Genomic DNA, 16,011 nt, shown 5'->3' on the forward strand with positions numbered 1-16,011 from the left:
TGGTAGGAAGTCTGCAGCCAAAAACCCATTATGCTCTGAGCCCTTCATAAATAGCTATGGGTCTACATATAATCAGATCAGAGCTTAAAAAAGAAAAAAGAGCGAGCAGAGAGCTGCACGGGAGCCAGCCACTTCAGGTGTTGTGAAAGAAAAATATTATAAATTACTTAACTATGTTCACATTACAGCATAAATTACGTAGCCTCCATCTAATTACTGCACATAAATCAAGTGAGTTCCGACTTGCTTTCATGACTTCTATATGTGTTTGATCAGCACGTGTGCGTAGGAGTGTGTGGTTTGTACTTGACTTCAAAATAAATGATTGCATAGCTTTAGACATTATTTTTGCTCTTCGTCACTTTTTCTTCGTGGAGCCATTTGTTGACAAAGTTTCCTTTTAAAATTCTTAATTCACATTTGACACCTTTCACTTGGCGTCAAATCACAATATTATATTTTTCTTGTACCTTTCTCTTGTTAAACTTATGAAACATCCCTGTACAAAAGATCGCAAAATCTTAAAGAAATCTTTAAATCTGAAGTGTGCTCAGAATTCTGTAACGATTTATGTATTTATAAATCTTCAAAGAAAATCATAAAAAGTAACTCGTAAAGAAATTGCTGTACGATTGTTTAAAGACCCGATTTTCTTTCGAAATTTCGTAAAAGAATCGAAGTGCGTTCAATACATTTCCTCTTAAAAAATTCGGCATAATACCGGAAAGGGAAATAGTTGGGCCGTTCAGTATCTTGTGCATATGATCTTTCATTTGCTTATTTCGGTGCATTTGTAAATTCACAGCAATATATGCAAACGGTTGCCGTGGTAGCAATCATAAAATTTGCAAATGGAATTCCAAGATTTGCACAATATCTTGAACGGCCCTAATGATTTCTGTACGAATGATTTCTCTACTATTCAGATTACTCTGAAGGAATTTTTTACAGAGAGCCAATTGCAATTTGAATGTCACTATAAAAAAACCGCAAAAATAATGCGAAACAAAAAGTCGGTGGCATTTGAGAGAACAACTTAAATCTATCGTTCACAGCATAATAGCATAGCTCGACAAAGTTTTTTCTCACCATCAGAGCAATAAATGTTATTTTAAAGAAATCTTTCAGTTGGTTAAAACAGAAACATTTTAAAGATTGTGAACAGCGATAAAATAATTTAATATCGAAGAATGCTATTTCGTTTTTCGTCGAAAGATATATTTAGGTGTTCTTTCAAATAGCCACAGAAATGATCCAAGCGAAAAAATATATTTTTGCCATACGAAGCTCCTACTTTGTGGCAGTGAAATTATGTATAGTCAAGTTGGTGGACTATAGCAATGCATACTTTCATGCTGGATAGATGCTTTGAAAAGCAGTCTAATGACATAACAGTTTGAGTGATATTTGGTGAGGAGCAGGACGCCCGTCTTTTATATATTAGATAGGAGATCCTTTAACTTGTCAAATGAATTGAGTTAAAAAAAATGGCTTCGAAATAGATATAGCTTTCCTCAACCTCTTGCGTTTGATACCCATAATATTTCGTTTAACTTATTGAGTTGTATTGGAATTTTTAAACAGTTGGCAATCCCCCCTAAAAATACTTTTCGAATAGAGCATTCTTAAACCTCTCTAGTTTGATACCAATATTAAAATATTTCGTTTTACTTGTTAATTAAACTGAATTTTGAATAGGTGGTAACTCTTTTAATGAATATTTGAAATAAATTTATCTTGAACCACTTTCTTTTGACACCTATATTGTTTTGATATTTTATTTGACTTATTATTTATTCGATTTGAAATTTGTAAAGGGTGGCAACCCTCTTACAAAATATTTTCTAAATAAATGGTTTTGGAACCCCTTTCGTGTGACACCCAATTGTTTACATATCTAATTTAATTATATTAATTAATTGCTTTTAACTTTTTAAAAAGGTGAAAACTCTTTTCCAAAAATATCTGATATGTTAATCCATAAAATAACCTATCAGTTTCCGAATTCCATTGAAATCGATTCGGCTATTTTTTCGTAAACGAGCAACTAACATACTCACACACTCACTTACAAACTTTCCTATTTATAATATTAGTAGCATCCCTGCAAACCATTTTATCAGAGTATTCTGAATCGTAAAGAAATTTTAAAGAATTCGGAAAGATACCATCCGATTTTTTGCCGAATTTTCTAAAATGAAATAAATTACGCACACTTCCATTCTTTTCTGAAATTTCGGAAGAAAATCGGTAAAGAAATGAAAATAATGCTGCTATGTGAAGAATTTCTTGCAGACTTTTTTCAGAATTTTCTTTATTTTTCGTACAGAAATTTCTTTACGAGTTCGTGTCAACCACTTCATATAATTTTCTTTGAAGATTCGGAAAAAAATCGTTACAGAAATCAGATACTCCTAAACATTTGGTTAAGATTTCGGGAACTTTGGTTTGCATGGATTTGATGTAATTGAGTCAGAATTTCTGAAACGGGCCACTTCAATTATGTGATATTTTATTTCCAATCAGCAGTGGTATTTTTTCATAGCTATTGACAATGCTAACAAATGTCTAACTTTGATTTTACAAAAAAAAAAAATGTTTGTTATATATCGACAAGTGTTTTTTTTGTCCTTTTTACTTCATAATTCAATTACAGACGATCTAATTGACCGATTTTGACAACTCAACCGTCATTTTCATTTTTATTAAAAACTCTTCAAGAACATAGGTTAAAAATAATTTTAAAGGGTAAATGTTTATAATAAAATTGTTGGTAAAAATATAAAAATAATAGTTCTCTCCACCACTTTTTACACACCAAAAAAAAACACATATGCAATATTTTACTCTCTAAAACAGAGATGGGCAGATTTTCGGCTCTTAAAGCAGTCAAAATGCCAGCAAGTGCTACGCAAGAGGTAAATCAGAATATTTTATTTTTCAGTCGAGAAATGTAATTTTGAAATTTTAAAATTACTATGGTGTATTTGTCTCAAAACCATATGACTCAAAACATATGATTTGTAAAAATACAATTCATTTATAAACAATATATAATATAATAAAATAAAAAGTTTATTTTATTTTATTTGTCCGTTTATTTGTTTTCATGTGACAGAGTCAAAAATAAACAGAGGTAGATTTAAGGAAATGAAGTAAAAAGGACAATAAAAACACTTGTCGATGTATAAGAAAACATTTTTTTTTTTGTTAAATCAAAGCTTGACATTTGTTTGCATTGGCAATAGCTATGAAAAAATACTACTGTTGATTAGAAATAAAATATCACATAATTGAAGTAGCTCGTTTCAGAAATTCTGACCCAATTTTACAATTTAAAGGCCGATAACAAAAACAAACATTAGTAGGATTTTGCAAGGCGAAATTACTTTATTTCAGCATGATTTGCTTATAAATTATGAACGGACCGCATATTATGATATTGTGAACATGCTTTAAGAACAAAGTAAAAGTTTTAGCAGGTATCTTAACTAAATATCGTATGCTAGGAATCATCTACAAAAATTTAGATATACAGTATATTTTGCTTAGCTGCACATCCTTCTTTGCACGAAAAACTTGTGCACGTAACCGAAAAAGGCACTTAAGCGAATTTTCTTTACTACTTCAATGAGGAAGGTATCCGAATCCCTATGAAACCAAATATTGGCGGAGCACTTACCATGAAGAAATTACTGCAAGCGAAATTTTTACCGAATGTTATCTAATTATCTATATAACTACATAAATTGATAGCCATTTTCGTCGTTCTGCGAGATTAGCAAAATAAATAAAAGGTTGTAAAATTAGGTAATTGTAGGGCCAGTGCAGGTAATTGATAATTGATAATTGATACTAGTCGCACATTTTTTAAGGCAGGTACCGCCAATGTGCAGGTATGTTGAATGCATCTACCGGAGCAGTTTCCTTATAAATGTTAAAAATAATGCTTTTGATGGGCATTTTGGGGTAGGTATCTTAAATGTGCACTTAAGCATAGAGGCAGCAAAGCAAAATATACTGTAGTTGCTTCAACCACTCGAATGCAAAGTAATATAGAAAAGACTGGAGAAGCATTCTGCTTTTTATTTGTGAATAAACTCGAGATCTTATCTGTAGTGCTACATAGAGCACGATTTTGGTCCTGTATAATGCCCTTATACAGTATATTTTGCTTTGCTGCCTCTATGCTTAAGTGCACATTTAAGATACCTACCCCAAAATGCTCCGATAGATGCATTTAGCATACCTGCACTCTGGCGATACCTGCCTTAAAAATTGTGCGACTAGTATCAATTATCAAAGAAAGTATTACGTTTAACTGCCCTGGCCCTACATTTGCCTAATTTTACAACTTTTTATTTGTTTTGTTCATCTCGCAGAACAACGAAAATGGCTATAAATTTATGTAGTTATATAGATAATTAGATACTATTCGGTACAAATTTTTTGGTTTCATAGGGATTTGGATACCTTCCTCATTGAAGTAGTAAAGGAAATTCGCTTAAGTGCCTTTTTCGGTTAAGTGCACAAGTTTTTCGTGCAAATAAGGATGTGCAGCTAAGCAAAATATACTGTAATTAAAATACATAGTATAACATAATTAGAATAATAACATCTCCACTTTGTTCCCAAATAAAAAGCAGTGCATCGTACACTGAACATATAAAGTATATTTTACTTTGCTGCCTTTATGTTTAAGTGCAAGTTTAACCTACCCTAAAATGCGCATCAGCGGCACTGTTTTTAACATTTATAAGCAAACTGCTCCGATAGATGCATTCAACATGCCTGCACATTAGCGATACCTGTCTTGAAAATTCTGCAACTATTCAATTCAATTATAAAAGAAAGTATTACATTTACCTGCACTGGCCCTTCACTTACCCTAATCAAAAGCTTTTATTTATTTTGCTCATCTCGCAGAACAAAGAAAACTGCTATCATTTTATATAGTTATATAGATACCATTTGGTAAAAATTTCGCTTGCAGTAATTTCTATGTGGCAAGTAGTAGTAAGAAGTAGTAAAGAAAATTCGCTTAAGTGCTTTTTTCGGTTAAACGCACAAGTTTTTCGTGCAAAGGAGGATGGGCAGCTAAGCAAAATATACTGTATATATAAAACACTAGAATTCCGTAATGAAGCTCCATCGTATGGCACCGTCATTTCCGTACCATTGACAGGTCCGAAAGAAATTAATTACTGAAAGAGAAAGAGCCTCTGGTAGCTACGTATTTTATATCTTCCGAACGAGTACAAGATTTTGAGGAAAAAATGCCAAAATCACCCAAGCGCTGTAGTTTCATTTAAGGCAATTCGGAGGAGAAACTCGGCCAAACACTAGCACACTGTGTAAGCGTCAAACTATTGTTATTATTACATGTGTACATATGTATGCACTAGGGATGTTTAGAACGTCATATTTTTCTAATTCGCGAATGCGAATGCGAATGTTAGGAATAACATTAAAAAAGCTATAATATACTTAATTCATCCATTTATAAATTATTAGAACATTGAACCAGTGTTTTGATCTAGTACCTGGTAAAAGTTCAAAAGTCGCATATTTACGGTGACCAGATTTTTTAGGAAAAAAATCGGGACATTTCTAAAGCATCGAATCCGAACATACAATTTTGTTTATAGAATAAAAAGACATAACATCTTTTAATACAGTTTTGTTTAAAAAAAAAAACAAAGAGCAAAAAACTTGAATCTTAAAAATGTATACTCACAATATACATATACGGTGACGAGAATGTAAATAGGGAAAAGACATTTTACCAAGTTTTGGCAACTTTTCTTTGTTTAAAAAATTTTTATTATTTTCTATGAAAAAATATATTACTATCTAAAAAAAACATATATGTATCAAAATTTCACACTCCGTAGAACATATGCAAAAATTCGTCGAATTTAAACAAATGCTGTTCAAAATTTTAAACTTTTTAATCAGATTTTTTTGAGCATGCAGTTTGGTAGTCCATTAAGTTTTAGTATAATAAACTGCAAGTTCGAAGTAGCTTGGACTTACCGTTGTTTTTGGCAATTTTTTGTTCGCGCATTTTCTTACGTACAAAGTGGAACAGAAAACTTTTTTGTATAGAGAAAATTAGCAACACCTTCCACAAAAAATACCAAAAAGTCAACGATAAATTCTAGCTACCTAACATTTGCACTTCGTTTTAGTAAAATAGAATGGGCTACAAAATTGCATACTCAGAATATTTCTAAGAAATATAATTAAAAATCTCAAAATTTTGACGAAACTTAGTCGAATTGTGATAATTTCCGGAGAATGCTAAAATGTTTCTTCCCCATTAATATTTTCGGCACTGTATCTATAGCTTATATTTTTCATATCCCTGAAGTTTTTGAGGGAATTAGTATTATTTTTTATAATTTCACTAATTTCACTAAAGTTAGAATCATTTCATTAAAAAAAAACTAAAAATTAATATAATTATAAAACCCTTAATTTTTTTAACAAGAATGATGACTACAATATAGCGAGAGTACCAGTTTGACAGAATAAAACATAACCAAAGATCATAGAAAATAATGATGCTGGCTATGTTTGTGGCTCCCATATATTCTATATTCTTTGTGATAACGAAAGTGTTGCCACGTTTGTGCGAAAAATTTGTTTTTGGGTCAAAGTACAAGGAGACTCTTGTTAAATTAATAAAGAAAAGAGTGGAAATCATCACAAGAACAGGATAAAGTGCATACGTTAACAAAAAATGCAAACACATTTGAGGTCGCCCAATTAGATCTATATATTTCTATTTTCAACGACATACAGCAGCGTAGTGTATGGGTTGTTTTGCCTGTAAAATACTAAACGTTAAATTGAAACAACCTTTAACTACGCTGCGATTGTGTGCTTAGTGATCGTTAACTGCGTGCTCTGCCCGTGTACACATTCGCATTCGCAAAATATTCGTATCATTTGATGCGAATGCGAATGCAAATATTCGCAACATCCCTGGTATGTACCCAGCAGCGAATGGAATGCATTCCGTATCGATGCCTCACTGATGACAAGTAATGACATTTGATTCCGCCCTCGATTTTTTTCTATTGAAGTATGCATTACATTTAACATTCCATGACATTGGCGGTAAGGTGTGAGGGCTTCTGCTGCATTACTTTTCATCAACGCAGAAATGTCGCTCTTTCTGCATTACCTCTAGCATAGCATTATGCTCAAAGTCATGCATAATGTGACCAACTATTTCATAGCTCAAAGAAGTACAAGATCTGAGAACCATAAATAGAGTGAAAGTAATGAAAAAATGGTAAAGCAGAATATACAACAACGTTGACAGTGTACCAAATCAACAAATCGATTTTTTTAATTAACAAGTAAATAAGTATAAGTTGGGGCAAAGCCGAACTTTATATACCCGGCGCACGTATTAAATATAGTTTATTTCACCTGTTTTTAAACATGTACATGAAAAGCTGGGGGTTTCCCCCGATTTCAAACATCAATTAGACTTAATTTAAATAATTTAATATATTAATTTAAATAAATGAACTGAGCTTGGTAGAAATCGATAAAGTGCTTACCGAGCATACGTAGGCGGGCACGACCATTTTCCGAATTTCCATACATATAATAAAATTTTTACATTATAGATATTAAAGAAAAATTAATATGGGGGGGTCTTTATAAGAGCACCAGAACCCAAATCAAGAATTTTAAGAAATTTTGGCTGTCTGTCTGTTTGTATAGAAATAGAAATAGAAAGCAGCTTTCACCAATGTATTGCTGGAGGTCTAACTTAAAATAAAGAAGAAAAAAATTAGAGAGTTTCCACCTGTTTGAAAATTACAGTTTTGCTAAATTGATACGATACATTAAATATTGCAATATGTCTGTCAAAATAAAGAGGTTTCAAAAGGCTCACAGCCGAATTTTTTTATTGGAACGTTGCCACCTGATTGAAATATTTTATTTATTTTAATTAATAAGATAAATTAAATATTGCAATATGGGCATAAAAATAAAGAGGTTTAGGAAAGTTTACTGCCGGCAATTTGTTAGGGGGTTGTCTCATGTTTGAATAATTTTATTTATTCAAATCAGAGTTGGCCAGTGAAAGCTTTTATTTTGTGCCAGCCGTATGCAAATTGTACAGAAAGGTTTTAAACGCTTTGGCACGCGTGCCTATGAAGTGGCCAACATTAGCCGTCATCGATTCGCCAACAGTTAGCGTGTGGCGAAACGAACGAACTCAATGAGGTACAACCAAACTCGCTATCGTCTATCCGTGCTAGCTAACTTTGTTGTTATTGGAACTCAAACATAGCGAGCGAGAAGTGGCGAATTGATGACGGCTATTGATTTAAATTGATAAAATAACTTAAATATTACAATTCTGGTGTGAAACTAAAGCGGTTTAAGAAACTTTACTGTCGAAAATACTTTTGAAGCGGGTTGCCACCTATTTGAAAAACTTAATTCAGTTAAATTGACAAGATAAGGTAAATATTGAATTAGTACACCTATGAAGGAAGTAAGCGATATGTAGACTCGAGTTATAAGAATATAAATTAAATTTCCATGAGAAAGCCGATTAGTATAAAAAATAAATAATGCTTCATAAATCGAAAACTTGTTTCAAAATCTCCCTTCATAAAGCTCTTTATTTAATTTTTTAAGAACGTGTCTGGGGAGGGAGGAACAACCCTAAAATACTTTTTTCATGCAATTATTGATATGCAATATTAATTTATCTGTCGTAGTATGTTAATTTAGTGGCCAAGGCATTCGGTGCCAAGCGTTCATTGTAGCAAGCATACTTTTAACGTGCGTTTTGTCAAACCAACGCCAACGCCAAAGTCAACGCGAAAGTTCTATGTGGACCGACCTTTAAACATCTTTTAATTTTTATTGATTGAATAGTCACTTATAATTAAATTTGTAAGCTACAGATGTGAAGTGATTGGCAGTCATAATTTACATATGTGTTGATCTACGAGTACCCTTTTTAACTGAGATGACGAAAGCTCTGAACAAATCGAAAACGACATCACCACACGACACGACATTAAGGTTTTATCTACATAATCTAAACGCCTTGTCGACGTCGACATGATTTTTTTGAACACGGTAGCGACACATGAATTTGTTTGAGTTTGACATAAAGGAAGAGGAAGAATCTTATCTGTCGCTAGAAATATAGAAATAGATCCAATCTGGCCACAGTTACATTTTTGGCTAGTCGCAGTGTTTCCGTGTCGTCGCCAAAATAATTATCTACATAAGAGTACGTGTTAAAACAATTTGACAGCTGTGGTCCGTAGACCGTCGTCAACCTTTACCTTTTCGAATTTTTCAAACCAGTTAAAAAAACTCAACTTAAAAGGTAGTACAAAATATTGCAAAGAAGTACATTTGACTGTACTTCGAAGAAGGAAGTACAACGGATAAAAAGAAGTACTGTACTTCCGAAAGAAGTACGGTTGGTCACATGACTCATGCAGGATGTTTTAAAGAGTAATGCGGTAATTAAGCTCTAGATAACTTTTTGGCAAAGGTAATGCGGCTTATGTGACGATGATATATAGAAATGTCTAACCAACATTTTTTTATCAAAATGTAATGCATGTAAAATAAGGGTTCGCCATCAATTGCCTCAATCGATGAAAGTAATTCGAAAAAAGTGATGTAGTATACAGTAATACATTTGAAAAGCAGTTTATTCATATTGTGATGCGATTGCATTACTTTGGAGTCGACTCTGGAGTTGGTGGCGTTCTTACGCAATCGCATTTTCGCTGCTGGGTATGTGCAGGGTCTATGGCCCTTATTATGAGTTGCATTCGATCTTCGACTGTGGTCGATAGTGCTAATCGAACGACTTTTCATTTGGTATTATGGCGCTCATTCGATGAAGAATAGCGCTATTGTGAATTTCGCTCGTTTAGGTTGTTCACAATAGTATATTTTTCACCGCTGAGAAGCTTTGTTTAGAGATCGAGCAAACTAAATAGAGTGCTTATACATATGTACATATGTAAACTTGTGCAAATTAAAATGAAATAAAAAAGAAAGTGAGTTTATAAAAGCGTGGTAAAAAAATTTTTAATTAGCACAACGGAGTTCTGGTTGAACGATTCGTCAGACGATGAGGGCTTAAAAAACTGGCCAAGAGCATAAAACGTGAGAGTTTAAGTGCAATCTTTCGAATATATTTTGACATACTATATATTTAAGAAATTTTGTGATCCAAATCTATTTAAAATATATTAAAACCATGATAAAAAAAGGGGGTAGTTTCATTTAATGACATTCGTTGTTGTTGTTAACCAATTGACTTTTAATAAAATTATGATATTTCATTAAATTCATGCTACCTGATCACTAGCAGTAATATTTTTCAGAAGATTTCATCAGTCCACTCAAGGATGTCGAATATGATGAACCTGAAAATTAATGCATAGTCTCAAAAAGGGGGTTGACGAAACTAGGTTTCAGAACGGATGAAGAAAGTGATCAAAATTATACTTATGCTAACTGCTTATCGGAGGGCGCTCTGCGCAAGCCGAATTCAAGTTTTTGGAATAGGTACATTGGAAATTTTAAATTCGAAATTTGTCGAAGTTAATGGTGAACTAACCACAAAGCCACATTTTTTGCAAAATCTGACGAGAACTTTAAAAGTAAATTTTCACAAATTTCATCGCGAATCATGAATTTCATGTGAACAAATATTCCCAAAATAATAAAGCAAAACAAAAATAATTTTACCCAATTTGTTTTTGTTTTGCATGTTAAGTTATAAGAACAATTTATTCACATGGAATTGGCGATTATAAAAAGATTTATTTGGAAAGAGCATTCTTTAGAATTAGATTTTTAAATCGCAAGATTGCATTCAAAATTAGAGAATGAAAAAATAACAACATAATGCTTTCGTGATTTTTGTTTTAAAATAAAAAGAACAATTTCAATGAAGTCTCCTTTAACATTACATATTTTATATAGTATTTTTAATAAAAAAAAGGTGCGAACCACGTAAGTAAAAAAATAACCAAGCACTGATAATGATTTTTGATTTGAAATATTTTTAAATTGGTATACGAGCGATTAAGCTGGTGTAATGTGCGCACCTCCATACATCTTCATGTACATATCTCAAGCGAGCCCTATCATTTAAATAGGCGGCCGATAAAGTCTGTGGTGTGCGGTGGCTCTTATAGCTCTGTTCTTACATCTATTCCGTGTGTTGCAATATCCACGAAAGCAGCAGTTAATTTTTTATGAAGAAAATTATTACAAAATATTCGAAAATTTCTCTACTTATATGTTTGGCTTTTCTTTGTTTTACTTTTCCAACGTCAAAAGCTGAATTTTTTTTTTTTTAAAAGTTGGTACAACAAAAAATACGAAACACGTTTTCTGTCAGATAGCTAACATGGCGGATAAGAAGAAGAAGTGAAACTACCTTCTAAAAATTATTCTATCATGATTAAAACTATAAACAGCTCCCTAATTTTGTTTTCAGAGATCGTGCCAACAGCGTATAGGGATTTTCTTTCACATGTAAAACCAGACTTTCGAGCTTGTGTTTACTATTCACGACGTTAGAACGCTTGAAATTAATATAAATTGTTTAAAATTAGTGTATAGCCGCCAAAAAGTAAGAAAGCAAATGCAAAATCATACATTTTTAAAATTTTCTAACATTTCGCTACACCAACGAAGGCAAAATTCTGTTCGACAGAAAATTCGATACTCGACCAAAATTTCGACACGCTTGCATAGCTCATAATACGAATCTCACTTTCGATCTTCGATAGCCAGCGAAGATCGAAAATCGAATGCAACTCATAATAGGGGCCTATGACTCCGTGAACAGTGAATGGTGAAGCGTGTTATTGAGGACCGCATATAAATAAAATAGCCTGATTCTTTCTTAAAGGCGATGACGCTCAGATATTAAAATTTTTGATTCGACACTCAAGGCTGATGCGAGAGTGTCAAAATACCCAATTCAGTGCAAAGTTACAACTAGTAAAACAACAAAAAATACTTACATATATGTATATATGTACCTACATATGTTAATCTATAGAATCTTTTTAAACATATTTGCATATATGTATGTTTCATCAACTGTTGGAACCAAATAAGATTATCTTTCTTTAACGATTTTTTATATGGTAATGCAGATAAAACACATACATTTGCATGTAAGTATGTACCCTGTGGGGAAAATCTCTAGTTCTGAACTGGTGCGCTTCTAGTACATTTAGACCCAGTACTGGTTCGCGATAAATCTATTTTGCATGCAAGCAACTGGCGAATTTAACATGGCGATGTCCTAGGAAGTGTCAATTGCCCCCCGCTGCATCCCTTTTTCGATAGTTCTGAACTAGTCCTAAATTCTATAGTTCCGAACCAGTTCTAAAATCGACAGACGAAAGAAAAAAGTATCATGATTTTTCAATCTTTTTGGCTTTTCCGTGTATGCGATTTTAAGTTATTTTGGAAGAAATGTGTTTTCAATTTGAAATTAAGTTTGTTTGAATGATTGTAAGAAATGTACGTTTACATACCTTTAGCTGTAGCTGAGTTTGCAGAGGTGCTCGCTGTTATTTGTTAGATTCCAGACGGTCCCAAGATGTTGAAATGTTAACACAAATTTTAGTTTTGTATTACCAAGCTATGAAAAAGCATCTGCGAAGCACAGAATAGAAGCGTATATGAACGAAAAAACCACCGAACACATATCTATGTAAAGTAAACTAGCCCCCCGCTGCATCCCTTATTCGATACTTCCGAACTTGTTCAAATTTCACAAATAAGATCTAGTTCGTTCTGCATCCCTTTTTCTATAGCTCCGAACCAGTTCTAAATTCGTCACTTTAGATATGGATTTCTAGTGAAAAAAACTGAAAAAAATTAGTACCACTTTTCGCCGATTTTGTACTGGTGGGGATCTAGTTCTTATCGGACTAGTTCCTTTTTGATGACAAAGACCTAGTACGGAACTAGAAATTTGATTCACTAGTCCGCGGTTTCCCTGCAGGGTAAGTACATAGGTATTAGCGTATAAGAAAATAAAGTATTGAGGATACGCACACATATATTTGCTTTGTTGTATTATACCTACTGGAGATCGGAAAAAACAACTGAAATAAGCAGCAAAAAAAAAGAAACACAAAAAATCATCAAAAAGGAAAACAATGGAATACAAGTTTTGAAAAAAAGGTTTTATTCGCACACCCTAACACCGAAAGCAAAGGATTGGCCGCGTGTTTGTTATTGGTGACGGTCACACATACCGAGAATTCGCTGCTTGTAGAGGAAATTCCACAAACATACATCTGAGACGTGCCCAGCGTGCCGAGTGCATCAGAGTAATGACAACGAATGGGCACAACGAGCAGACGGCCAATTTAGAAGAGCGGCAGAGGAATGAAACAGTTGCGATTCCAAAACGCGCATTGACCATTTGTTTCGTAATATTAGCTCTGTATGTTTACATACTAGTTTACAGTAGTTCGTAACAATTGTTACAAATTATCATCTTCTGGCGTGTTCGTACGCAAAACTGGCAAGAAATTTGCAAAATAGGGGAAATTGAGACAGCAGCATTATTTTGAGGGGAAGTTGCAAGTTTTTACTGCATAAATTTTAAGTTGTAACAATTTGCTGGTAATAAAAACAGCTGTTCACAGTTTTTTTTAATAGAAAGGTCCTTTATAGATTTTGCGAATAAAGGATTTTGCATTTAATTTTGTATGTACATACATATTTTACGTCCATTTTATTAATTAGTTTTCAAAATTTTATATTTTCATTGGCCAGCTGTGTAAACTTTGGGAGATGCGTGCATGCGTCAAGTCTTTTTCAGGTTTATTTTTTCTTAGACCTTGTATAAAAAATATGCAAAAAAATAAAAACTCTACAGTCGAATGAATGTCCGTCCTAGTTGACATTTCCGAGTCTATTCGATTGCTGAGTATGAGGCCTTATGTTGGACAAAATGGGGAGTGTAAAGGACCCAAAATGGAGGAAATGGACTTACGGTTACAGAAGATATGGAATAAATTAACCGACGAAGACTTGCCGGGTGTGCTTTTCTCTCAAAGTTTTTACAGCTGGTAAACCCAAGTAAAGGTTAAAATTTAAAAACTAATTAATAGCATTAAAGTAAAATTTGTACAAGATTAACAACAAACTACTTTCTTCTATCCATAAACGATATTTTATACCTGAACGGAACTATTGTCGGACGGTATACTGTTTTGTGATTAAATATGTTCACGCAGTCATGCCTTATAGTAGGGGAGCCCACGATGCTAAATCGGGATTTACTCGAGCGTCATTTTGACCTATTGGATTTTGAAAAACAGTTATATGGATTTCCTCGAGCGCGTCAGATATTGATAGTGAATAAATCAAACGTGTTTCTGATGACGGGAATATGCTAATCTGCCGGTTTGCATGGTGGGGTTGGGCGTACGGAAGGGTCAAAAATGGGCGACAAAAAATTTTACTCGAGCGCGTCAGATATTCACAAGGGATGTTAAATGGGGCCGAATGAACCTCACATTCAATAATCTGACGACTCAGATGTGACGCAAACTTGGCGTCTTCTTGAATATGCAAAAACTCGCCATTTGGATTTATTCGAGCGCGTCAGATTTACATACAGAATGTTCATCTCGTTGCCCTGGCCGTCCTGTTCCATAATCTGACGATTATCAGGAGGGGGTTCCCTAATCTGACGGTTTAAAAAAATAATTCCGTTTCTGAGATGCACAGTCAACCAAACATACATATATTATTGTAAACACTTATTATTTCATTCGTGCAACTATCATCATTCAGCAAGTCCGGTTCGACTTGGTCGTCAATTTCTTCTAAATTTTTCCCATCTGTAACAAGAAGTAGTTTACAATATTTTTTTACATATTAAGTGAAAACTGTATTTTTATAGAATTTACAAGGTATTATGTCTGAGTCCCCTATATATAGTCCAACAAGTTTTTGACAAGAATTTGATCCGCAAAACTAACAAAAACCATTTCCACTCATCGTGAATCACAAAATGTATACCTTGTTTATACCTACGCAAGAACCGCATTAGGAAATTAGTTTAAACTCGATTGAAAATTTCCGCGGGATGACCAAGTTAAATAAAAGCTTGTAAAAGACAATTTGACTTAACACATATTTCTTTCAAGCATTTATACCTATGTCTTCACAGGGCACTCGCTGAAACTGTATTCAAAAGTATACAAAATTTGTTGTTTTATTTTGATATTTTTTAATAATTGATTTGCGCGATTGACCGAAATGGAAGCGAACAATAATTCGAATTTATGTTAATAATAACACAGGTCTACAATGATTTTGGTGCCACTAAAAGTAAAACTGATTTTAAGTACATTCGGTACCCTGATAAAAACTTGATACTTACTTTTTTAATGCTACGTGTAGTTTTCGCGATTTCGCAAGGGTAAATAAATTAAAAAGCATTTAATTAATTTATTAGAGAAAAAAAGAACATTTAATTCAAAACACTTAATAACATCTAATTACACATTATTTTACAGATTAGAAGCTTCTCTTTTTAGATTTTCTCCGATGGATGTCTTCAGGACATTCCCGTGTAATACTCCCACAATAATCTGCCATCATATGCTCATCCCATCGACTTTGGTATCTATCTTCCATCACCTTTAAATCTTGATGAAAACGTTCGCCTTGTTCTTCGCTATATGCTCCAAGATTTTCAGGAAACTTGTCTAAATGATTGTCCAAATAGTGTACTTTTATGCTCATATTACATCCAAGATTTTTAAAGCTAATTAAGAGGTTTTGGACTAACTCTTTGTAATTTTCGGCGTTCTGATTTCCTAAGAAATTTTTTACTACAGCAACAAAAGAATTCCAAGCTGCTGCTCCTAAATTATTCATTGAATGTATGAAATCATTGTCTTTCATTAAAAGTCTTATCTGTGGACCATCAAAAATACCAGC

The 16,011-nt window shown here is 33.2% G+C and overlaps 1 protein-coding gene across 10 annotated transcripts in view; it reads left to right on the forward strand.

The window, feature by feature from the left end:
• The window catches only part of LOC118745727 (zinc finger protein 2), a 611,899-nt gene that overhangs the window by 159,101 nt on the left and 436,787 nt on the right, over positions 1–16,011 (forward strand). The gene's annotated exons all lie outside the window — the stretch shown is intronic.

Source organism: Rhagoletis pomonella, unplaced genomic scaffold (assembly GCF_013731165.1).
Source record: "Rhagoletis pomonella isolate Grant_MI unplaced genomic scaffold, Rhpom_1.0 Rhpom_scaffold_00009, whole genome shotgun sequence".
NCBI classification, from domain to species: Eukaryota; Metazoa; Arthropoda; class Insecta; order Diptera; family Tephritidae; genus Rhagoletis; species Rhagoletis pomonella.